Source organism: Camponotus vicinus, unplaced genomic scaffold (assembly GCF_025532165.1).
Source record: "Camponotus vicinus isolate PSW18456_S1 unplaced genomic scaffold, iyCamVici1.0 SCAF_2, whole genome shotgun sequence".
Taxonomy (NCBI): Eukaryota; Metazoa; Arthropoda; class Insecta; order Hymenoptera; family Formicidae; genus Camponotus; species Camponotus vicinus.
Window position 1 is genome coordinate 9,165,133 of NW_028141956.1, and position 24,965 is coordinate 9,190,097.

Consider the following 24,965-nt stretch of genomic DNA (forward strand, 5'->3'; position numbering starts at 1 on the left):
ATTAGAGTCCGAAAGTCCGAGAATCTTGAAATGCGAGGAATTTAAGATTTGTTTACGGATATCGCTGATGTCTCAACAGTGAGATAACATGAGCCAGCTTTAAGAAGGTACAACTCTTCTCCTCGCCCTTCTTCCTCCCTTTCCAAAATACCGTACCACCTTGCACACTCTTTGTAGATTCAAGAGATAAGCGAGACAACAGTAGTCGACTTTGCACGCCAACTTCGTTAACGTTGAAAATAGGCCGAGTCCTGAATTTTCTATCTATCTAGCGTCCGTTTAATCGATTACCCCTGTGAGAAACACTTTCGAGATACCTCGCGTGAGATAATTTGTTTTACGTCCGGATCATCAACCCTCTAAAAATCTGCGCTGAGAATCAACCGCTGCGTGACCTGCTTTTCTACCAATTATTATTATCTTTTTACATTCGAAATGATAAAAGCGAAAAGAGAGAGAAAGAGAGCTGCTTTCTGAGATTTCTCAGTTTTTGGATGGAAATATTTTTCAAGTTTCTATTAAGATTAAAATTTCAGAGATTCGATATGTACTATTTTCTCCCGAGAATTCTAAATTCGCCTCTCGAGGATTCTTATTGGAAAATAAAAATGAGATCCTAACTTGAGATAAATCGATGAGAGGTACTTTTTCTCCCTGACACATGCGCAGAAAATTCGCAACATATTCTATTTGAAAGTTAAATTAAATTATATTTGAAATTTTTAATAATTTCTTCAAAAGCTTCACAAACTTTTGAAAAAATAATCTCATGGCGAATCGAATCGAAGCGAAAGAGCATCGATTTTATTCACGGCTTTAATAGGACTTTTAGCACAGGAGTTACTATGAATCGATACATGCCCGGAAGTGGCACGCTCTGTTTATCGCGGGGAGTTTGTACGTTATCGGCGAATTTGGCGGAGTATCTGCTTCATGTCTGTTAAATGGAGTCCTCGGTCGTGATGTGTCCCGAAACGTCTCAATGTGCTCGATCACGAGACTTGCGTTCTCTCCAACACTAAACACATATACAGGATATACAGGATTTACAGCAACTTGGATGAAGTATCTTCCCCACGGAAATCGTCCACGTTGCTATTACCGGAGGGCATCAACAACCTGTCGGTCCGAATTCCACCTATTACGTATATATTTTGTGCTCTCCAGTTTCTCTAGAATCCCTAGGATCTAGAGTATATCTCCGCTATATGAGTTTTAGAACTTTAGAATCTTTTCTCTTTATCTCATTGTTGAAATTCTGAAATATCAAAATTAGATTCAACTGCTTTAAATACTTTAGACATTTCACAAATTCAAGTATCAAATTATAAAATCTTTGTGTGCGTGTGTTTAATATGTGAAAGATATCTTGATAATTTAAAACAATATAGATTTTTCCCTCGGATATAAGGGGTGAGTAGTAACATTGGGTCAAACTTATCTGTCGATTAATGCAAGCTTCATATTCGAAAGCCACTTAATCGCTTAGGGATATACGTACTTAGTAGCCGGTATTAATCTTCAGCGGAGGAACTTTACGGAGGCTTCGATCGCGCTATTATCGGATGCTAGTTTCGGAACACCCGGTACGTAAGCAATAGCGTCGCCTATAGCGATAGCAACCTATTTTACACGGGTCGCCGAACCCCACGAATTATTGGCCAGCTCCCAGTCAATAAGGATACGCCGGACGTTATCGCAGGACTGCCAGGATGCGAACGGACGCGTTACAAGACCGGCAAAGAATCGCATTTGTTTTCCCCAGCTTTCATCGCTTTACGACGCGCGGCTTAATATCGTGAAATATCGTATCTATCGATATATCCGATATATGAATATTTCAGATATATATATAAAGAAGCGCTATATATATCGGAAAACTGTTATTCGACCGTCGTAAAAAATTTATCGATATTTAAGAGCGAAATAACTTTGCAATAAATATAATGATAACGTCCGTAGAAATTAATTTACGTTTGTGGATTACATTATTCTTATATGAATGAAAATTATTTCCCTCGCTCTCTCTGAGAGAATTTTCCTCCTCGGAGGAAATTCTCCGCGAGATTCCGCGAGCTCGTATATTTATGCGGAACATTTAATATTAGTAACACTTGTCTGCCTGAAAGCCACGTTTTTTTCGCAATTTCCGCGTAATGCATCCCTGATTACATCGCGAAGGAGAGAGATTTCTCCTAGCTTGGGACAACTTATGCCTCGTACAATATTGTTGCTATCGTTATTGTACAGAGGAAAGAGAGAAAGAGAAAGAGAGAGAGAGGGGAGAGAGAAAGAGAAAGAGAAACATGGAAAATTGCCGGTGATTGAAATAACGCCGGAATAATTGAATATTAATCATGGACGCCGCGCATTAAGCGCGATTTTGATCGCATCCGTCGGGTAAATATTAAAATGTGCAAATGCAACCACGTTCCTCGTTTCTCTCTCTCTCTCTCTCTCTCTCTCTCTCTCATTATAGATGCGAGAGGGTGTTTTATCGGCGGATTTCCGGCGCGAATATATCGAGCGCGCGAAAATGGTGATAACAAGCCGCTGCAAGACGTTATAATCCTATAATCTTACGATGCGCAAAGATGGCGTCTCTTGAATGCTTAGCACGCTGCAAATACTAGTCCCTCTTTCTTTCTCTTTCTCTTTCTCTCTCCCTCCCTCTCTCTCTCTCTCTATCTCTCTTTCTCTTTCTCTGTTGACTTTTCTTTTTCTCTTTTTTTCTTTTTTAGATTACGCGCCGAAAACAAAGTGAGTCGGGTCGAATATTTGCACGCTTACATTTCATGGCGACCATTCTCGGAATGTACAGCACAAATTATTTCGCGACTAATTACCTAGGCGCACCTGCAAATTACTACGACTATAACTGCGACGAATGCACACGGATATATTCGCGCGCGAGAGAGCATATATCTAACGAAGAGAGGGGGAGGGAAAAATAGTAGGCACGCCACGAGATACATACATACATATATATATATATATATATATATATATATATATACATATATATATACTATATGCGAATTGGCGCACGCGTGCTTTCTCGCTACTTATGCGAGCTGTTTTGCAATTTAGAGGAGCATCGAGTGCGGTGATTTTCATACCGCCGTCGGTAATTCGTGGAGAAGCCACGAGACGCCACGTTCAAAGAAATACTCCAAGAGCGGAGATACGGGGACGGAATATTTTAAGGGCGACGGCGCAAGGATCCGCCGCGAAGTGTGCATATGCAAATGATTTTTCAGCCACGGGGCGACCGCCGTCGTCTCCGGAGGAAAGCGGATTTTTCTCAAATGTGAGAGCACGGAAAACTCTCTTGCGGAATCCCGACGACACGCTGTTTCCCTTGCGGTGAAGGTGTCTTGATGGCAATTAAGGGCCATCTCCAAGGGTTGCGCTCCGAAAATTTCCAACCCACGAGCAAGAAGGACAAGCGAGCAAATAGGTAAACGCGTTTCGGTTTTAACATAATTGATAAATATATACGAAACTATCATGTGTAGCTTGCAATTGTGGATTAATTTTTGTAAAATATTGACATTGATTTATTCTAAGGATTAGTATAATTTCCGAATTTCGATAGATTGTATATTTAAAATTCTAATTTCTTTCTTAATTTAATTTTTTTTAATTAATAATTTTTGACGAGACATACTTTATCACGAAATCAGGCGATATATCATCTAAACGTTTCATTTTCTCTCATGTCTCTCTCGTGACGCGCTTTTTGTTATTTTCCCTTATCGCTGTACAACGTAATCCCCGGTCGCCATCTTTCCACCTCAAGCGAGTCTCCTTTACGGGGTAAAGCGGCGGTTACTTTCATTCCGGAGGTGTTAAGTAAAGTGGACCATCCGTTCCGATCGTCGGGAAGATTTAAGGAGCTTGCAAGGAAATTTCGCCGACTACTTTCGGGATCGATTTTTGTTTTAAAGAGATATCAGACGTAGATATCATTATTAAAAAAAATGACACATATTGCGAGTATATCTATAAATCTGTCAAGGAAATTTCTGTCGCGGAATTTAAGATTTAAGAGTCCAAAAATTGGGAAAAATTCAAAAATGTTTTCTTCACCGAGTCGCTTCGAGATTGATGTCCTCGCGACACGACGATAGTCAGGACATTATTAATGCACGCAATAAACGATGTCGGAGAAAAATATGGCACCCGTGCAACGTATTGCTGATTTTACCAAGGAACATACATTTTTCGCGAATTTCCATTTCTCTGTAACCGCAGCGATCGATACACCTCGAAGTCGGTCGTACGGAATTATTTATCCAGTCACGTGTCCAGAATAATTTACATCCACGGCAGCCAATATCAGCGGTCAATCCTGGCAGTTTGAGTCTCAAAATCAAAATCTCCGTATACGCAGGACTCTCAAATCTATCGGATGAAACCACCCTACGTCCTTGGAAAAACTGTTCGAATTGGGGGATAATTTTTGAATATGCGACTTCTTTTCTCGGAAACTTAAAGGTAAAGGGATGGGAGAGAGAATAAATTTAGGGACAATATCGATTTCGAATTAGTCAGGGTATATTCCCAGGTGAAAATCCCCGATACATTTATCCGCATCTCGACTCGCGCACCCACTCTTTCTGATCCCCGTAATAAAAGAAGTTTACTTTTACGGTCGGCGACAAAGTCAGAACAGCAACTTTGCTTGACGATTAATTAACGATTAAAACTCTCGTCTCTACAATTTAAACACTACGCGTTTGCCAGGAATAATCTAGCGTCAATCTATTTTTCAGACCGAGAACAGATACTGCCAGGAACACCTGTCTCACTCTTAATTAACATCGATAATCCGCAGCTTCTGTCTTCCTTCTTCTGCTCTCAAAAGCGCCTTACGTGCATGAAGGATCTTTTCTGAAACGATCCCGAAACTCGAAGGTATTTAAAGTTTCGTCGTCGTAAAGTGCCGCCAGTCGTGAAAAGAGACCGTCAGATTATTCCTCGACGATGATTCGATTGCTTCTACAGAGATTCACGTCGAATTAAGAGGGTATAATTAAATTCAACAAAGAATCGATATCCTTTATATCTTCGTAATACGTGTCAATTATTCGCATTTGATTTTCATGGATTATCGCAAACACTATGGATGCTATACAATGATACAGAAAAATGGCGACTGAATATCTTTTATTAACCGACTAAAGATACGGCATCGATACTATCGTGATATCGTAAACCCTATTCAAGAGTGGATACGCGCGAAGCCGATTATTATGCGAGCTGTCTCGAGATTGGTAATTGTGCGCCCGATAACGGATATTTTGTAACCAAGAGAGAATGCTCGAAGCACCCGTAATATCGGACGAGTCATTAGATTACGTAGTCGTAAAACCGTAAAGGGGACGTCGCGTTTCATCCCAAGGAATTTCGCCGTGGAAATCAAATTCGTACCCTCGGAGAAATTATTTCAGCGTAAATTTTTCAATTCCATCGCATTGTCGTAACTTCTTTTGTAATCTTATAATTTTCCGACAAATTTCGATTATACGAGAAAATATTCACGAATTTTCAAAACGCTGCGCGGAAGCTCCAAGTAAGGGGAAGGCTTTTCTCTCGAAAAGCTTCGCCCTTTGAACGCGAAAAAGCTCGCATCACCGGTGAACAAATCGCGCTCTTTCAAGCGCGAGCATTATGTATTCACTTAAGTTTGCAGAAAAGTAGACAATGGGACGTAAATTCACACGGACTTCTATCTCGATTGGGACCGCTCTCAACGTTGAAAAATTGGAGTCGCCCAACTCTCTTCATGGAACACCGCTCCAAAAATAGGGGAATCATGACTGCGACAGTTTTGAACAAAAAAAATCAAATAAGCGTCGATCCCAAATTCGCGTGTCGTGATTAATTGGACGGTCATGCCGCAGTGGATCGACGGACAAAAATACTATTTTCCTCTCGCAATTCAAGTATCGAATATGAAGTTAACCAGTTATCTATTGCACGCAGCAATAAAATGCAGTATTTTTTCCGAAAAGTTTTATTTATTTTTCGCAACATTTTTCGTTCGATAGTCCTTTTCTGATTGGAATGCTGCGCCTCGCTCCGAAATATACCGCCGAGCGCAGTTTTAGGTCATTGTTACGCATCGATCGACGCGTGTCTGTTTAAATAATTGCGCCAGCACAAAAGGAGAGCCAGGAATAGCGATTCTCCTTCCGGTAACTAAATGTTGATAAAGGAGAGCGAATTCCATAAATGACAGACAAAGAAGGAATGCCCGTGTACCAAGCTAAGAATATTTAATGTCCTCCTCTTTTTGAAGGAGGCAAAAGGCGGAAGTGATTTCCATTGGACAAAAGGGCAGCAAATATTATGTCCCGTGCGGGTCGTCGGATCGCTTTATGCTCTCTTTGACGAAAGACACGAAAGAAGTTTACTCTCAAAGCCTCCCTTGTAAACATTGTTACTTTGCAAGCGAATGAAAATCGCGCGAGCCAAGACCGAGTGAACGAACGCGCGCGCGCGCGCGCACATATGGAAAACAATGGCAGAAATCTCGGTGAACCGACAGAAAAGAAGTACTTGGCTGGAAAGAATGCCAGATTAAAGTCGCGATGACAATTCAAATGCGATTACGAGAACGCGACACAAATACCATATTTTTCCCTTTTTATTTTTCAATTTAACACGAATCGTTATTTAAAATATTTTCATATATTTTATTTCAATTTGAAAACAAATTTGTAAATTAAAGTAATGTCGAAATAAAAAATGACATTTTTCAAGCTTTTTCAAATAAAAGTGGTTGAATTAAAGAGCTGGAAATTATATCGCGCTTTATTTTATGCGCGAGGCTAAATGATTTTCAACCATTCTTTTCGGTCTACAGCTCACAAAAAAAGTAAAGCACACTGGTAATCTATCTTTCCCTCTTCCTCCTGAAGATAGTAAAACTTTTCAAATTTGCTACTGGCTTTTTTTCTGCGTCCTCGCAGAAGTATGGAAATGGAGAACTTTTGGTTTTATATCCGACTCGTAGCCAAGCTCGTACTTTACCGTCCCGATTTCTACCGAGCTTTCCTTTTTTTTCCCCTCAAGAAAATCCAGGATTTCCGTTTCGGATCGATCAAAACGCTTTAAGGAACGCGAGGATAACTCGATACTTGTCATTACCACCATTCTAGGATTTCACGGAGCGTGCTGAATCGTAGACGGGAAGAAAGCGATGGACGTATCGAATATCGCGAGTCTCAGGAAGCGAAGGAGGAGGTAGAGTCAGTGGCACAAGCGAACACAGGAGGGGCAGTCTGCCAGTTTATCTTTCGGATTCTCGTAAAGGAGTTTAAGTCCACATTTATAGCCGTCCCGTTATCGTCCCACCGAGAGGAAAGTATATCACTTGATTTATGTGGCCGGGCGCGCCGCGACAACTCGGCTACGAAGCTGATGCACCTAAATGCATCGATAATGACAGCACGATAATGGCGGCAAGATCGCGGGACGCATTAAATCTTCGACGTAAGTCGCGGAAGGTGATCGATTTAACTTGTAACAATTAAACCGTCTCGTATAATATAATATAATGATAATGTGAAATATAAAAATAAACATAAAAATTTGGATGTAAAAAAATAAACATAAAAAGTGCGTGTTATAATATGTATATGTATATAAAATTATAATTAATTATATAGCTTCCGCATTAGAGAAATATTATAATAGATGCATACAATATAATTGCATAATATAATTGTAACGACTTGTTAATTATAATTTCTGTGTTTATGTTCTGTACTAATTAATTATTACTTCTGTATAAAAATTAAATATGGTAATATAAAAAATTGCAATTACCTACATGCTTATCCAATTTTAATTTTAAAATGTTACATGAAATGTAATATACAGGGCAAAATTATTTCCTTTTTCCGAAAACTAGGATCTCTTTTGAACATCAGAGAGAAAGAGAAAGAGAGAAACGTTTCATAGACTACCTCTCTGATTGAAATTGAATATCGGTCCCGCAATCGTGCGCGGGACACTATCTTCCACCGAAATATTTGTAGCCGAGGACGAAGGAGAGGTAACCCACTCCTGTCTCTCTCTCCCTCTCCTCGTATCCTAATCCTTTGAGACAGCTACTACAGAGGGGAGATAAACGAGATCCTATCGACGTGAAATAGCGCAACGCTCGGCGGCGATCTTCCGAGAGGGATCGCATTGTTGCGATATCCGCCATTACGGGAAACGTGCGTTTGGTAGCAGTAACAATAGCGGCTGTAACCCCTGTGTGCGAGGGTGTTTGTACGCGAGTGTTTGTATGAGCGCTCTGCGCGCTAAAGAAAGATGCGTCTTTCTTTTACTACGGCTACTAACGTGAAGTATCGCTCCGTAAAACCACCTGCCTCTTTGATCCTCGAGTCTTGACTCAGACATGTATTGTGAAAAATTGAACACGGCTTGGTTATATATTGCAAAACAATAGTGAGAACAAAAAAAGCGAAGTATACTTTTTCCAGTTTTTTCTCCAGATTTATCTTCGAAATAATTTCGAAATATTCCGGCAAATTAACTCTCCACGCATCGGGAATAAAAAAGATTTTTCCTTTCTTGTCGTCGACTCTTTTCAATGTGACCGCCAATTAATACCGGCGAATCATAATTGATAATAACTCGTACGATAATGAATAAGCTTCGTTAAAAATACTGCAATACTGTACCGGAAGTTCGTGACTAATTAAAGATCGCTTTTACGCGCACGTATAATTGTGCCATTCAACTTCATGAAATGATATGAAAACATAATTCAGGAAGCAAGCGCCGGAAGTTGGCGAGGGAATGAAAACGCTAGAGAATAAAAATGCATGGAAATTTTAAGAAAATACAATTGAGATCGCAGTGGCTACGATAATTATAGTGGCTCAGATAATTATATTTGCCGAATCTCTCGGAAACACTCTATCGCACTTATTATTTTTTATCGCATTTATTATGCATATTTTTCATATTTTATTATCTTATTTATTATTTTAATTTACTATATTAATTGTTTTTTTATTTATATATGTTATTTTTCATACTACATTTTCTTATCTTAAATATATATCTATACGCGTTTATTAATATTATATATTGTATATATTATTATTATTATTATTTTATTTTACTTTATTTCTAGATATAAATGTTATTTTTTATTTTTATTTAGTTTTACTTTATATTTATTTTTCTTAATTTACTTATTTATCTAAACGTTTATTAGGATGTTTTATGTTTATATGTAATTATATGTAATTTAATGAATGACCATCATTTTTAAAATTTAATAAATAAAGTTTAAGTTTAACAATACTCTCTCTCTCTCTCTCTCTCTCCCTCTGTTGAGATTTCATTCCGGTAATTTATTTTATGATGCTCTATTTTGGTTTTTAGTCTAAGTACTCTCTATGATATTATAAACATTTATAATATTTTAATATTTTTAACACTAGATATTTAAGAAATATATTTATATGCCCGACACTTTATATACATATAAACTACAAAATAACCAATGTAAAAGACACCCAATGTAGAAAGGCATGAATTATAGTAAATAATAATAAAATATATTATTATGGGTTCACGCAAACCATCCGGTGTGTATTCCTAAGAATTGATAGTCAATGTTACGCAGCAAACACATGTGACGAACGGAAAGAGTGCACATTGTCCAGCCTTAGCGTATGCTCTACAATGCGTCAAATTGCGTGCGCCTTTGAACAGGTCGTCACGCACGTTGCACACCATTTCGATTGTTCGATACAGGAAACGAACCACGTTTCCGTCACCTGCCTCGAACTTTCCGTCCGATTCCCGATCTGCTGGTCGCACAGAAATTACTACGGAATTATTACTACGCGCGCGATAAAAACACGAAGAAAATAATATACTTTTATGATGTCTTTTTTATTAAATTATTCTCACGCGAAATAGATTTAAAAAAAGAGCCCTCAGTTTAATATTACATATACTCTTGATATTGAAAAATATTATTATATTTTGCGGTCTATTATTAATATTAAGCAATCTCCCCTTATATTAATATTAATATATTCAGCGATCTAACTTATTAATATTAAGCAATCCCCCTAATATTGATTTGAAAAAAAATTTTCCCTTCGTTGACCGTGGGAGAGATTGCATTTAAGCGTAACGACGAAGAGTCAGTGACAATTATGTTTATCATAGTATATGGGAGGGTTTATACGCGGCGTAAAATTTGCGTAAAAATGGGATATGGTCGCGAGACTTAAGGGTTGCCGTATCATCGACAAAATTTCGCCCGTATGAAGGAAAATCTTGGCAATGCGTGTAACAACGCAATTTATATGCGTCCTGCTGAATTTACATGTGAAAGAAGGCGCGACGTAACAACGGATATTTACGTCGCGCCGTATTTTTCGCGGTTTCTACGGGGTGTCCCGGGATATATCTCGCGACGACGACGGTACGTCAGTGGTGCCAGTCGACAAATGGATTCCCATTTTAGCCCCCTTTCGATCTGGATGTCTCTCGGTAAACTCGGATTCGACCCTAAAAGGAGGACAGTTGCTGCGAAAGAATCGCGCAACTCTCGTTATCTTTGTTTGGGATTTCGAGATCAGGAAAGTTTCCGAGTTAAAAGGTAAACACGCTAAGGGACGAAGATATGTTAATTCTCCCCTGTAATGACGCTCTAATTCTTACGTAACATGCTTGTATTAATGCGATATCTTCAAAAACAAGCAGCGAAATTTAATACTAATCTAAATGCACTATTACCGATAAACAAGTTGATCACAATCTTCGCTTTACAATTATAATAGATATTGTCCAACTAATTAATATTGCACCAATATTAATTATATATTGCCGTTCGGATATCATTACTAATGCATTTTCCCCCGATGCAATTCAATCTCGGGGGGATTTCAATGGTTTCCCAATAGTTATCTCATTCCTCATTTCGTCTAAATATCTCTAAATTTCATGCTATAATTATATCTAGGATCTTTTTAGAGAAAAAAAGCGAGAAACGCACATCCTTCTATTCTTTCTATCATTCAATCAATTTTTTGCTTAACACATGGGCACACGAGCAAAATGAAACGATTATATTCGACGGTATTTCGTCTGGGGATTCGAAATGTACTGAAGAAATCGATAAATCCTGTTTACTCAGGCAGCTGCGCGTGTCAAAATCCGTCGGAAATTCAAGTGGAAAAAGTCGACACCGCGCAGCCGAGTCGTCGGCCCGAAAAACCAGACCGCCACTTGGTCGATAACCCCTCTGCTCGCAGTCTCGGACTGCTTCGCGTCAGGTTACTAAGGGTTACGAAAAAAAAAACTCTCGAGTCTCACACCCGTCGCGTCGAAACAATTATATAAGCGATGCGACGACGGATCGAACCAGCCGATATTAAAAATTCGCTCGAGGCGATGAATTTCACTTTCCTAAGAGTAAAGGAAAATTGAGAAATACGCACACTGAATCCTATTGAACATTTTTTTTTCCTCGCTCTCGCCTAGTTTCGTGTCGTATTAAATTATACAATGAAACAATATTCTTTTTAGTCTTCGCGTATTCGCTTTCGAAAATTAATTTATCGAATTGCACACCGATATTTTATATATATTATTAAATTTCGATATCACGTTTTTGTTTTTCATTAAAAGTTCGATCGTCGTTTGAATGCGTAATGGTTAAAGATAAACGGAGGTTTTATTTCGCGGCATTAATGCTCAACAACCGTTACAACGATGAATCCCGAGGTCCACGATTTATGTAAAATTATGTCGAAAAAAAAAGTTATACGTCCGCGGCTGCGAAAAAGTTGGCCGGATGCTTCTCAGAGGCCGCCGTAAGATTTCTCGACACGCGTCACGTCTCACGCGAAAGTGGAAAGTTTTCCACGTGACTGCGAATCGCGCAAGTTTCCACGATGGATTACTCGCCGATAGTGTCATCTGCATATGAATAACAAAGGTGGATTAAGTTTCGTTATATATCACGCGCGTTTCACGCTTCAGGCCACATCGTGCGGATATTCGCGATTTCGCGCATCTTAAATTCCCTATCTGGGAGAAATACCTAGATATCTCTCGGAGCTACCTCCGGAATTCTATCGGAGAGCCTAGGATTTCGCGAAAATCACGAGGTTCCGCGAATCCTCAGGCTCCCACGCAAGCTTGCCAAATCATCATCGGCGCGCAAACAACAGCGAGCACCGCAAATCCTAGAACAGGTTCCGCAAATTCCTTCCGGCGGAACCTTTACAAACTTTGCTCGTCTCGCGCCACGATTCTGTCTTCCATATATATTAGATTCCGTACCTCCCGCAAAGAATCTAACGTAGCTGCTTCCCCATCCACAGTTTCTACAAATCGCAACTTTCGAGAGTTCGAGCTTTCACGATAAAACCTTATCCATAACTTGCCTATTTTTCCTCTCCCCCAGCCTTCTCTCCATCTTTTCTATGGCTCCAAAACGCTCTTAAATTTCCTGAATCCCTAAATATCATAGGATAACCCGATTCGCGCATATTCGTCCCTTCACGAAGATGTCGTTACGACCGGAACATCCTATAAAGAGAATGGAAGAGAGAAAAAAAGACACTCGACCGCAAAGATGAAAAAAGTGGGCACGATTCCGACGAAAGAGCGCATCTCTTTCCCTTTCTTCATCCTCCACTCTTCTCCTCTAATTGCCTCAACGGGCATCGTGGCGGAGCCATTAATTTCGTTTAATCGACTGTTCTTCTTCTCGTTGCCAACGAGAGAGCGAGAGCACCCTCGTCGGTCGATCTCTCGGCGAGCGATTTCCGAAGGGAGGAAATTCCGAGAACGAGAGGGGGTGAAGAGCAGACAGAACGGCAGAATGATGTTGCGTGATTTCCGCGCAAAAGATGACGAATTAAGCGAGACGTGGGGGAGGAGGAGACAAATGTTAAAAGACGCGATGTTACCGAAATCGTATAATAATCAAGGGCGGCGAAAAAGCCAGCGCGCGCTCATTCCGATTAATAAGCGTGATGCAACAGAAATTACGGCGTCGTGATGCAACGTCGGTGGTGCAATTACGTTACGAGCAAGAAGCGACGAACTGCCTGCGGTGATTACGAGGAGCGAATTCTGACAGCGAGGGAGCGTCGTCGAGTGTCGCGATCGATTAAAGTAGCGGGATTGATACAATTACGTTACACACGAGTTGGACGTAATTTCTCCGGTGATTTGAACCGCAGGAGAGGTCATATAAGGTCGTTAACGCTGTTACAATTTGGTCAATTGATGGATAAAGGAATGGACGATTGTACAAAGCGAGCGACGACCCTTCTGTCTGACCCGTTCTGTCTTCGTCGTTATTAGCTTCGGCGAAACGGCGAGCTACAAATTCAACCTGCTCTCGATTCATTACAGATGTAACAGCAGAGACCACACCGGGTCGCCGCATAATGGTACTCGCGCCACTTTACACGAGAGAAATGAAGTCGAGCGTGTCTAAGTGGATCCAGCAAATTCTGAGCTGAATTATTGCGTCGTCTCGATTCGACCTTGCGTGTCAACCCTCTGTCAGTTGACTACCCTATTGAGATTAAATTTACGGCGTTTTTTAGACACTCGCTCGTGAAACATTTTAGGCATTTTCATTTACGCCCCTCCCTTCTTTTATCTCTTTCCAAAGCGACAATTGGATCTACACGACTCTCTTCCCGATTCATCTACTCCAACTTTTGATTAAATTCGATAGAAAATCTTCTTTTTATATCTTCTCCTCCGACTCGTTACCAAATGTAAAATTCACACGACTAATCTTTCAATTTCTTGAGCGAGTTCTCACGGCACTCCTCAACTTTTCCGGCCAAACTCCCGGCGCAATTAAGTTTACACGCCTCAAATTCCCAAGCAAGCCATTAGATAAGTTTATGTTGTTTTTTCATTTTCCACACGCAATGAAACTGTCAAATTTATATATCAGTCGATACGAAAGTACCTAGAGACTGGGATCGTGTGAAACATACTCGACAAAATCCTTTGTGCAAACGAGGTGCGGGATAAAGAGATTCTCGTCTTTTTTCCTCCTTTTCTCCCTTCGGCAGAGAAACGAATCGAAATTCGGACGACTTACCTCTCGAATCGTCACGAGACACCGTTCGCCATGACTGCCGATATCCTCAAAGGAAAGCGTCTTCCAGTATCCCTCGAGATCGCACGAGATTGGACACAGATCTACATCCTTCCAAACGCACTGCTGGCTTTCGATCACGCAAGTTTTCGTGGAGAGCACACGCGAAAACAATCACCCTCTCTCCCCTTAGTTCGGAGCCTCTCTCCAGGGATCGCGGAAAAATGGTATCACGTGTATCGAGAGAATCTCTCGATTTCGATCGGAGAAAAAGAGAGAGAGAGAGAGAAAGAGAGAGAGAGAGAGAAACGGAGGGAAGGAGGAGATCGAAAAAAAAGGCTCGCGAGGACGACAGAAAACCCGAGTTCAGCGTTCGCGCAGCGACTGGCGCCCGACACCTCCACCCTTCCGACAACACCCCAACCACCCCCTCACGCGGACCAGATGGGAAGGGGGTCAGGGACCAGAGGGAGGGGAGGAAGGCACGAGGAACGACGGAGAAGACCGAGCGAGACGATTCTCGCCACGAGCGGCGCTGGCAGAGGGATATAGGATCGAGGGAGAGAGAGAGAGAGCGAGAGCGAGCGAGAGGGAGTAGGGGATTGGTTAGCTTGGTGGATCGTATGGTGAATCCGTACGGTTTGGCGAACGTTTGCGGAGCGGAGGGGGCGCGAGATCGTTCGAGGGGAGCGCCCCCTCCCCTCTCGCCCCTCTCGCCCCTCCGCCACATGCAACGAGGGGATTTCCCGCGACGGGGGACCAGACGCGGGGCGCACGCGCGCGGCGCCCTAGATTTCGTCTCGCCTCCTGATTTTTCGTAATAAAAACGTTTGTCTTGCCGAGTAGCACGGCTCGCATATCTCCGACGTGGCGTGCAGCGCGCGCTACACGCGCGGCGCGTGTCTCTCGCGCGCCCTCATCCCTCCACCCCCCCCCGCCCCCCTCCGCCGGGATATACAAAACGGGGATGTGCGGATCCGGGACGCGCGTTCGCGCGCGCGAGACGAAAATCGAGAGGGAACGAGAATCGATGATGGAGTGACGTGTCTCCCCGCGCGCCGAGCACGACGACAGGCAGGGAAAGTTGGTCGAGTGTCGGGGGGGTGTGGCTAATTCTTAAGTACGCGCGCCAAGAGTGGAATGTCGCTCGCTCATGCGAAAAGGATGTCCCGGCATTTGTCTTCCGTCACGTGACAAAGGGGATCGAGTTGATTTAAAGGCCCGACGATCCTGTTGTGTTCGCTAATAGCGCCTTGCGATTCCGAAGTTTTTACCGTTTCTCAGCGACAGCAATAAGGCGAACGGCGAACGAGGGAGAGGTATAAGGAGGGAGGCCCCTCTCGAAGAAGCTAAGCTCAATTTGATGCGTCGGTGGGGTCGATTGAGAAATGAAAATAATTTAATCGGTTTATCAGTGAAATTGTCTCGATTAAAAATATTGCGAAGATTGAAAAAGTAGACTGTCATAGATTAATAAACTTTGATATCAGACGCTATCTTTTAGCGTTTCTCTTTCTGTACGGAGAATCCGACTCAATTATGTAATTTAACCTGTAATTTATCCGCGTGAATATCCGGCGGAACATCTAGAGTTTGTGGTCCAAACTACTTCGCGAAACCCACTTTAACACGCTGCACTCGCGATGCAACGTTCCGCATATAATGATAAGCGTCAAAATTACCACCGCAGCCGCAACGTCGACCGCATAAGAAATAGTTGAGGATAATTTATATACAGCCAAGAGTAGAGAGAGTAATTGACCCATTATTAAAATATACAAGTTGTTTCGCCAATTATAATTATCCAATATCAATTATATCTGTTTTAACAAATGTGGGCATAAAAATTAATTTATATGAAATCTGAACAGCTGTTTTTTTTTATATAGCTTTTATAAAACTTTATATATATATATATATATATATATATATATTTGTGACATAAAAATTTATTTTTAACATCAAGCTAAAAATATACAAATCTTCTCTAGTCTTGTATAAAAGCTTTTCTTAAGTTGATTGCAGGACAAATACGTTTTTGTCTTACATACATACAACCATATATATATATATATATATATATATATATATATATATATATTGTGAATATTCTGATCGTTCTTAGCGGAAAAGATCTGCTCCCGAAGGACGAAGCAGGCAACTGGAAAGTTAAATAGAAGCCCGTAATAACGAACCCAAGACGTGCTTCAATTGCAGGCGGACTATTTTCATATTTATCTCTTCCGCCGTAACGATACGCCGAAGCCAAGGAGCTCGTCTTTGTCGCCAATTAGTAGGATTCGAAACGCAAAAAGAGATGAATTGCATAGTTTCTTAACGATACCGAAAGAAGACGAGAAAAGTCATTACGTAGGACTGTGCATAATGGCATATTGATGAGAATCGTTCTTTAAGGACTGTTGGCGACTTGCGGAAGGCGACTTTAATAAGAACCATCAGAAGCTTCGACAATAATTAACGGATTAAAACATTTTTCCGAGAGGCGACGGATCCTCTCTTCTCGTTAGAGATTTCGCTTTCCGTCAAAGGCGGAAGAGCAACTAATGATAAGCTTATGCCAAGAGAGAACGCATTTCCTGCATTTCATGCAAAACACGCTCGATTTGAACAAGAGAAAACGCGGAAAAAATCTCAGATTGCGATTTTCGTTTAATTTTTTGTCGACGGGAACAACAAACGCGTCGGACGCGTAGAAATCGCGAATTTACACAGCGCGCATAAAATCCGATCCAAATCGAATTCAAATGGAAATTAAAAACAGTTGCGCGATTTAAAGCCAACGCGGAAAACACGCTCGATTTATAAATTACAGTATACAACGCAGTTTAATAAAACGCGCGGTCTCTGTTTTTTGAGTTAACCAAACCGCAGCTTGGACAATTGTTTTCTCTCTTTTTTTTTTCCGGCCCACCAACAGACTATTAAGCGGATGTTTCCAATTTATTTTTAAGCAATTTCCCTACCGGTGATTATTGTTTCGCGAATTAAAAGTTAGTTTGCGTTACTTTGTCATTTTTTAGAAAGTTATTTTGCTCTTTCAGAATCCGTGCAAAATATTTTTAAATTCATCGATATAACTGGATAAAACTGACTGATATACATATAAAATATATAATAATAGTATTTATCCATGAAGATGCAACGCGTCACACATATATGTGACAAAGACATTATGCGAAAGTGCAAATTCATTTTGATCCCCGAAATATATTGGAAGGCCGAAACGTGATGGCGGTTTGTATCAACCGAGAAGGACGATGCTTCATGCGATGCTGAATTATGCAGACGCTTCTACACGGCGTCGTTATCGGCGAAAATCGGGTCACCAGCCGTCCGGGAGGATACCACGAGAAGATGGGGAACGAGGAGGAGGAGGAGGAGGAAGAGGAGGAGGAGGAGGCGACACGTACAAATGCGCCCTTAATATTAACCCCTTCGAACTAGCAGGAGCTACGAGCTCCGCGTGTCCTTTTGAACCACCGGGGGAATTTTCCTAACGGAGATCTTCGCCGGAAATACACGGAAGTTCGTTGTCGCGAGCTGAAAAATATATATTTACGGAATGTGCACAGGATACGCATCCTGGTATTCCTTTTTTTCTTTTTTTCGCGAATCGACTTGACTTCCCGGAGGCATGAGAACTCGCTCCTTTGTAAAGCGGACGAATATCGTCGAGGCGAAAGGATAGAGAAAAATAGCGGTGAGGAATTCGCGCATTTTTTTTCTATTTTTTTTTTCCTCCCTCTTGTGACAAGTTCTGCGGACAGTGTGCGTCGGGGAATCTGCGAGAGTTGAAATCAAGCGAGAAACCAAGAAAATAATGGGATCAAAAAATGAGCAAGAACCAACGTGTGTACCGGTGTGTCAACGCAAGGATCGAGAAATTAATAAGGACGAGCTTTGTCCAAGAAATTAAATTTAAAAAAATTCATTCATTATAATGAGACGGCGCCTCTGAAATCTCTTTTTAAAAATAAACGCGGACGATTGGATTAGTATCGCGTCCCTTTGAAGGCGAGGCGCGCGAGAAATATTGAATTAAAAATGTAAACAACGAATGTGAGTTGATGCAACTTCTCAAACCGGATTGTGTTCGCCCCTGTATGCACGAGGGTAGCGGTAAAAGCAGTGTATAAAGTCGACTTTCGTTCCGGCTTCGTAAACCACGAGTATATCCTCGGGACTTTTCCTTTATAATCGCGTTGACTTTATTCGCCGAGGTCCTCCGCGCCACGAAAAAGTCCACAAGCTACTTTCCGATTTACGCGGAAACACGGAGGACAATTTTCATAAAAAAAAATCCAGCCATTTGTTTTACACGAGTTTATTTTCTTTCTGTGACGCGGTTTACCAGCAAATTCTACACGAGTAAAATAATGTATAAAATAAAAAGTGTGATTACTAAACTGTAAAAAGTTATTATTAAAAATAATATATGTATAAAATTCTATAACTAATATATTATATTTTCTCAAATAATTGATTTTAAAGGACGCGCGGCTTTTAGAAAAATATATGCAGTCTGTTCTAATGCGAGAAAAAAAAATCGTCGCCTGTTAAGGATAAAGCGTAAACGCAGAACATCGTGAGAGAAACCAGAGGATTCTTTATCCCGGTTCCTTGATCTTGGCTCGAGAGTTTCTCCGCCCTCAACAAAGACCGTCTGTCTGTTTATACGTTGCTGACGAATAAATGTATGATTTACGCAATGTATGAAAACGATGTCGAAGATTATTCTAAGTCCGATGGAATAGTTTGCGTTCACTCTTTTATATTTCGCTCGTTTTAAGAAGAAAAGGATCAACGTTTTGACAAACTACATGGTATAAAAAATAATGCCAATTTTTTTCCATCTATTAAATATCTTTTATCGTGATAGAAATGTTTTTACAAGAATCATAGTGATTCTTCTTCGCACTTTATACCACGATTAATCATTGATATTTTTCTAAACCAAACATTGTACAATTTTCAAAACTTTTATCTATATAAATTATCCGATTAAAAAAAAAACAAGATATCTTCTGTCGTGTTATACTTTGATTTTTCCTAGCGAGCGAACTCAGTAGGATCATATCGCTTACGAGGGAGTTATTCCTGGTCTCTACAATATAAACTAGCTGCCCCGTATAAAACGGCCGCTGCGGGACAACGGATTCATCGTCGTTAAATTAAGCGACATCGCCGAGACTTCTCTCGCGTGGCGGAGAGACTTCTTGGACGCGTCTCTCCTTCATTTTTATTTATACACCTCTCGGCTTTTCCTGCTAAATGGCTCAGACGAGAGTTTCAATTGAAATTTTAAACAGGCCTGAAGAGGATACGCCTCGTTTATTCAATGCGTTTATTTCAATCGGCGCATCTAGGGTTAAAAATAGAAGCGCTTATAATATTATGTAATACGTAATTGATACACAAAATTATGCACGATATGATGTCTGAAATCGCATTTCGAGGCTGGCTGATAATTCGTCGACCAAAACTATTACTGTCTCGCGCAAGTTGGCGAACGTAAGAACAGGTATGGCGTTACACAGGGGACGAACTTCTGGCCGCCTTAAGTTCCGTTCTACGCTAGAATAAAGTAGCAATTAGGCGAGCGCGAGCGCGACGCTTGTTTTACAAACTTCGTTAAGCGAATTTGCGCGCGAATTCACGCTCAGCTCGGTATCGCTTACGACGAATTTACCGGATTCGTTGCTTGTCATTGCTCGGCAAACGTTCAAATTGCACGCACTGGATGTAAACGAAATTGTCATTTGCAAATACGTCGTTCGAAATTAGACATCTGATGTAATTCAATTCACGCAGTTTCGACAAAATGCGATTATCCTCGTGATACTTGGAACCGGCGAGATACTAGTCGTTACAAAGATATTTTTAATCAAATGTGACAATTTTTTTAGATACCCTAAAGCTTCAACGTATAAAAGTGTCGTTTTTATAGTATTTTATATTTTCGAGATATTTTATACAATTGCTCTTTATATAACGTAAAAAAAATATACTCAGTTAATAATTCATTTTGAGGATCAAATCGAACAAAGCTGGATATTAACCGCGCGTTAAATATTGTCAATAATTACAGAGAGCATTCTCTAACAAAGAGTTACCAGGACATGAATCCTCTGACAAAGAGTGACCAAGCACAATTAGCTAATCGGCTATACTGCCTAATAACCAGGAATATTCATTTCGCGAGCAACAACGTTCATTCAACTACATCCCTTTTGAACTGGCGATTCTCGATTACTCGCCATATCGCGAAAGTTTATTTAACTATACTATGCGTGCAGACTATATATAGCATAATTTTCCGAGCATGTTCTCGTGCCAACGTCAATTGTAGCGAAGTTGTTCAAGACAGAGTCATTGGTATAATTATTATTATCACTATACACTTCGAGTAAAACGGTTTCGATTAATTTCCCCATGTATTAAAAATGTATTTCATCAAATCATGTACAATATATACATATATATATATATGGAAAAGATACGTCTTTCTGAAAATATTAATTCTGTAATTTCTCTCTCTCTCTCAAACTAATTTATTTTGACTAAATTTTTTAACTTGTTTTTTAAAAAAATTAACGATTTAATTATCTTTTCAAAATATATAATTTCTTTATAAAATAATATATATAATATCTTTATAAAATAATTTAATTTAAATTTTTCTTAAATTTTTCAATTTTAAAATTTATATTTTAATTTTGTATTTATATTTAATAATTATATAAATTAGATTATAAATTAAATTAAATTAAATTTATATTTTAATGTTGTAAATTTTAATTTTTTACTTTAGACAAATTTTAAATTTCTTCAATTCTTTTATTTAAAAACAACAAATTACGCTTACAATTAGCACAACCTATACATTATGGCTACATTTGATTTTTTTAATTACCGAGCAAAATGAATTTTAAAATGATCAAAAAACCATATTACACATATTTTTGTTAAAGCGGTAAACATAATTTTATTTTGAACTAAAAATCAATTTTATTTATCTGATTCTTTTAATAAATAAAAATTTTTAATTTTTAATCAAATATTAGCTTCAATTTCTCCTTGATTTTAAAATATTTTATTATAAAAGGATGTATATGTCTTTAGAATTTTCGAAGTGTGAATATAAATCTCACGTGACCGTTTAAACGTTAAATCAAATTTGTCCAAACGGCGGGGTAAACACTGTCGACGCAAAAATTTTTTTCTCTCATCTCCCGACGGGAAAAGCAACAAATCGCGCGGGGAACTCGTCGACACTAATTTCCCGAGATTCACCGCACTGGGATTCCCGATAACCCGAAGGTCGATTCTACTCTCTTCCCGGGGCTCCCCTTCCGCCGTGACAAAAAGTCTGCTCGACGCTGTCGTCGTCGTCGTTGTCGTCGACGGCGACGCCGACGTCGCCTCGATCATCGTGTTCGGCCCGAACGAATAAAGGGAATGGAGGGTGACTAAAGTAAACCCGGACTATTTCGTATCCGGATCACATCCCGCGACTAAAAGACGAAAGGGAACGGAACAAATCCGTTGTAATAAATAAATTCATAACGTGGGCGACAAATAAATTTATAGGCGTTAAAACCGTGATCCGTTGAAAAAATAAATAGTGCTATAAATGACGCTTAATTTTTGAGAAAAGAAGAAGCTAATGAAAAAGATAAGAAAATCGAATTTTTTTTCAAGATAGACAAGACGAAGGGCGCGATTTCTCTGCGCTATCTCTTCCTTTTCCGCCATCGTCACGATTACTCCCGGGTCCGACCCTTCTTTTTATCTTATCCCCTACTATTCTAAAGACCTCGTTTCAGCAGTTCTAGGAAGCGGATGGGCAAAATCAGAAGGACGGGTGTCGTCTAATTTCGAATTGCGAGACACGATTAATGATCAGCCGTCAAGCGTCTGGTTGCATCCACGTGCGTTGCATCTGCATATGTGCGATTCACATATTCGCGTATTCCACCTGCGATTCATCCGAGGACGGCGGAATCGCACGGAACGTGCACGTCGTATCGCGAAATGTCATTTAAATCCGACAAATATTTCGAAATATTTCGCGTTTCGAAAATCCAATAAAAAACCTAAAACATTCTTCGTCGAATATGCGTTTGATTTCAGAATAAACGCGCGCAAGTTGACAAGTGCGTGCACGTATTTATCTAGATTATAACTTAATACAGAAATCCCGCATCAATTATTGCTATTTAGCGACTGGACAAACTGGCAAATTGACTGCAAATTTGTTTAATTACAGCTCATATAATTCGGAATATATATCATTCTCCCCTGAAGAAATCACCAATCGTTCCCTCACCACTGTCCCGAACGTACACAAATCACTCTCCCGTAAATCTCCATAAATATACATATATACATATATAATAATATCTACTCGGCGCGAATCAAGCGCCAATGTTGCTGTAACTCGATTCGGCTACCGTACGAGTGCTGGATCCGCCATCGGATTTCCATTTTAAAGTACCGAATGCCGTGTGTTTCGACCGTGTAACGATATCGCAACCCTTATCAACGATAATCGTCGGAGGCAAGTCACGATTTGCGACGTACAAGTTGCAGCTAAACGCTAAAAGCTAAAACGGCGCTTTTTACCGCTTTAAATCTGTAAAACGATGTAGCGAATGGTAGTACATGTAAAACCGTACCTCTAGATATTACGCTATCAATACTAGAAAAAAAAATAATGGGCGAATGATACGAAACGTGTACGATTCTAATCGTTGCAAATTTACGCGACACTCGTTAATATCGACGCGCGATTTCAATTATCCCCGTTGCATCCGCGAGGAATCGAGACTGAAAAGAAAATCCGAAATGAATCGAACGGAAAGATGGCGTCTCTCTTTTACATTCCCATTGCGCGAGAATCCCCCGGGGGGCAAACTCAATCTGGAACAAACGTTCCATTACGGGAATGGCCGTGACAGCCGGCGGACACGACAAAGCCACGACGCGTACACACGTATCATCTCGTAACGTACTCCCCCGCCCGTTTAGAGCCTATAATCCCGACGCTGTACAGTGCATAAGACGGAACACCACCTAATCTCGCGTCCGAACATTGCGCCAAGCACAACGTGGGAGGACGCTAAATCGAGATCTAAATTGGAGATCAGCCCAGCGCTGGGATGGCTGTCGGTCAGTTGGGATACGAGGCCAGGCGAATACGAGATGAATCGCGCCAGATTAGGCAAATAGACGGAAAAATAATACAGCCAACTCGTATGTTAAAGGTCAAAATTTCACATAGATTCATTTCGATAAAAATCTCTTTTTGCGCGCATAAATTATAATGAAATCTTAATAAATTATTATAGATTAAACGCTTAAGAGGAGGTTAAAGAGAAAATAATTCTGTGGAGAAGTTCTTAATTTTTACAAAATAATTATCCTAATTTTTAGAAAATAATTACCTACAATTTTTATCACTTTCCCTTAAACTCTCTTATTCATTCACTAATTTATTGTGAAAATTGAAAATTTGGAATAACCTTAAATTTCACAAAGGTCCAAACGTGTGTTCATTGACGAAAGTTGAAAATTCGGAATAATCTTAAATTTCCTAAGAGTCCAAAGTTCGCGCCAAGAATAAAACATTTTACAAATGCGCAAGGGTCGCAGTTCGAAATTGCACGGATTGCTGATATGGGCGCGGTACAAGCGCACCGAAATTTACGAGAGCGAGTGCGAGCACGGGCGCATAAGAAACAGATTAACGTTCTCGTGGATTAAGAGTCGTTGCCGGAACCGGTGCCTGAAAGCGAGCTTACGGGAGAGTGTTAACGTCAGAGCGAGTCCTACGTGGAGAAAGGCGTGCACGCGAGGAAGGATACGCGTATGCGATGGAGTAGACATTTCTACGGACATGAAAGTGTAAACAGAAGTAAAAACACCGAAGAGAAACCGGAGAGTGGATGGAAATGGAAATTCTAATTACGGAAAACGGCCGTGTCAGCTAGGGAACGTAACGAAGCTCGGACCACCGTCGACAATGAAAGGTCAGCACATATGCGGCGAGGCTTATCCCGGTACTTACGCAGGGATCAGAAAGTGAAGGACGTTTTAACTCTTAACTCTAATCGCGAAGGGAGTATCCTTTGAAATGTAATAATCCCAGGAATTAATGAGTAATGCGCATCTCTTTTCAAAATAACAATATATCATATTTTCAGTCATCTCAAAAGGAAATTTGTAAATTAATGGGGTTTCGGAAAACGAGTATTTTTTAGTCTGAAAAAAATGAAGAATTTCAAATTATCCAATAATTTACGAATCTAAAGCGATGTACGATTTCAACGCGATTTAATAAAAAAAAATTGAAGCGAAAAAAAAGAACAGAAAATTTTACATTTTTCGTTATACTTGTGTATAAGTAACCTGTGACACTTTTTGTTCCATTAGTGCCAAATAAATTAATGAAGACATGATTCATTCTATTACAACATTTCATTATGTAGCTCAGAATGTTACCCAGTTGATGGCACGATGATACTCAACGTGAAATCGATCACGTTGTAACGTGCGCCCTTAAATACCTAATTACAGAAATAGGTACTCCGCCAGGTAGATAAAGCCGGCAATGTGCAACCAAGTAGATGACAGAATAGCACATATACTAAGCCGAACACATATACGGCAGTCTTATACTACTAAAACTCCAAGTACGTAATTCGAACTGAACTCCTGATATCTTACTCAATCCCGCGGTTAATTTTTACGTTAATTAATACTATGCATAATTAACGTATAATTTTGACATGCAAAACAATATAGAAAAAGTAAA

At 40.1% G+C, this 24,965-nt stretch overlaps 1 protein-coding gene across 4 annotated transcripts in view; it reads right to left on the reverse strand.

Moving 5' to 3' along the window:
• Positions 1-24,965, reverse strand: part of LOC145966296 (uncharacterized) — a 124,420-nt gene that overhangs the window by 97,422 nt on the left and 2,033 nt on the right. For 3 of the 4 annotated variants that reach the window (XR_014437017.1, XM_083090296.1, XM_083090292.1), the window contains exon 1: positions 14,132-14,500. The exons of the other annotated variant lie outside the window; for it this stretch is intronic. The gene's annotated coding sequence lies outside the window, so the exon portion shown is untranslated. Of the gene's footprint in view, positions 1-14,131; positions 14,501-24,965 lie in introns of those variants that run through there. 4 annotated transcript variants of the gene reach the window in all.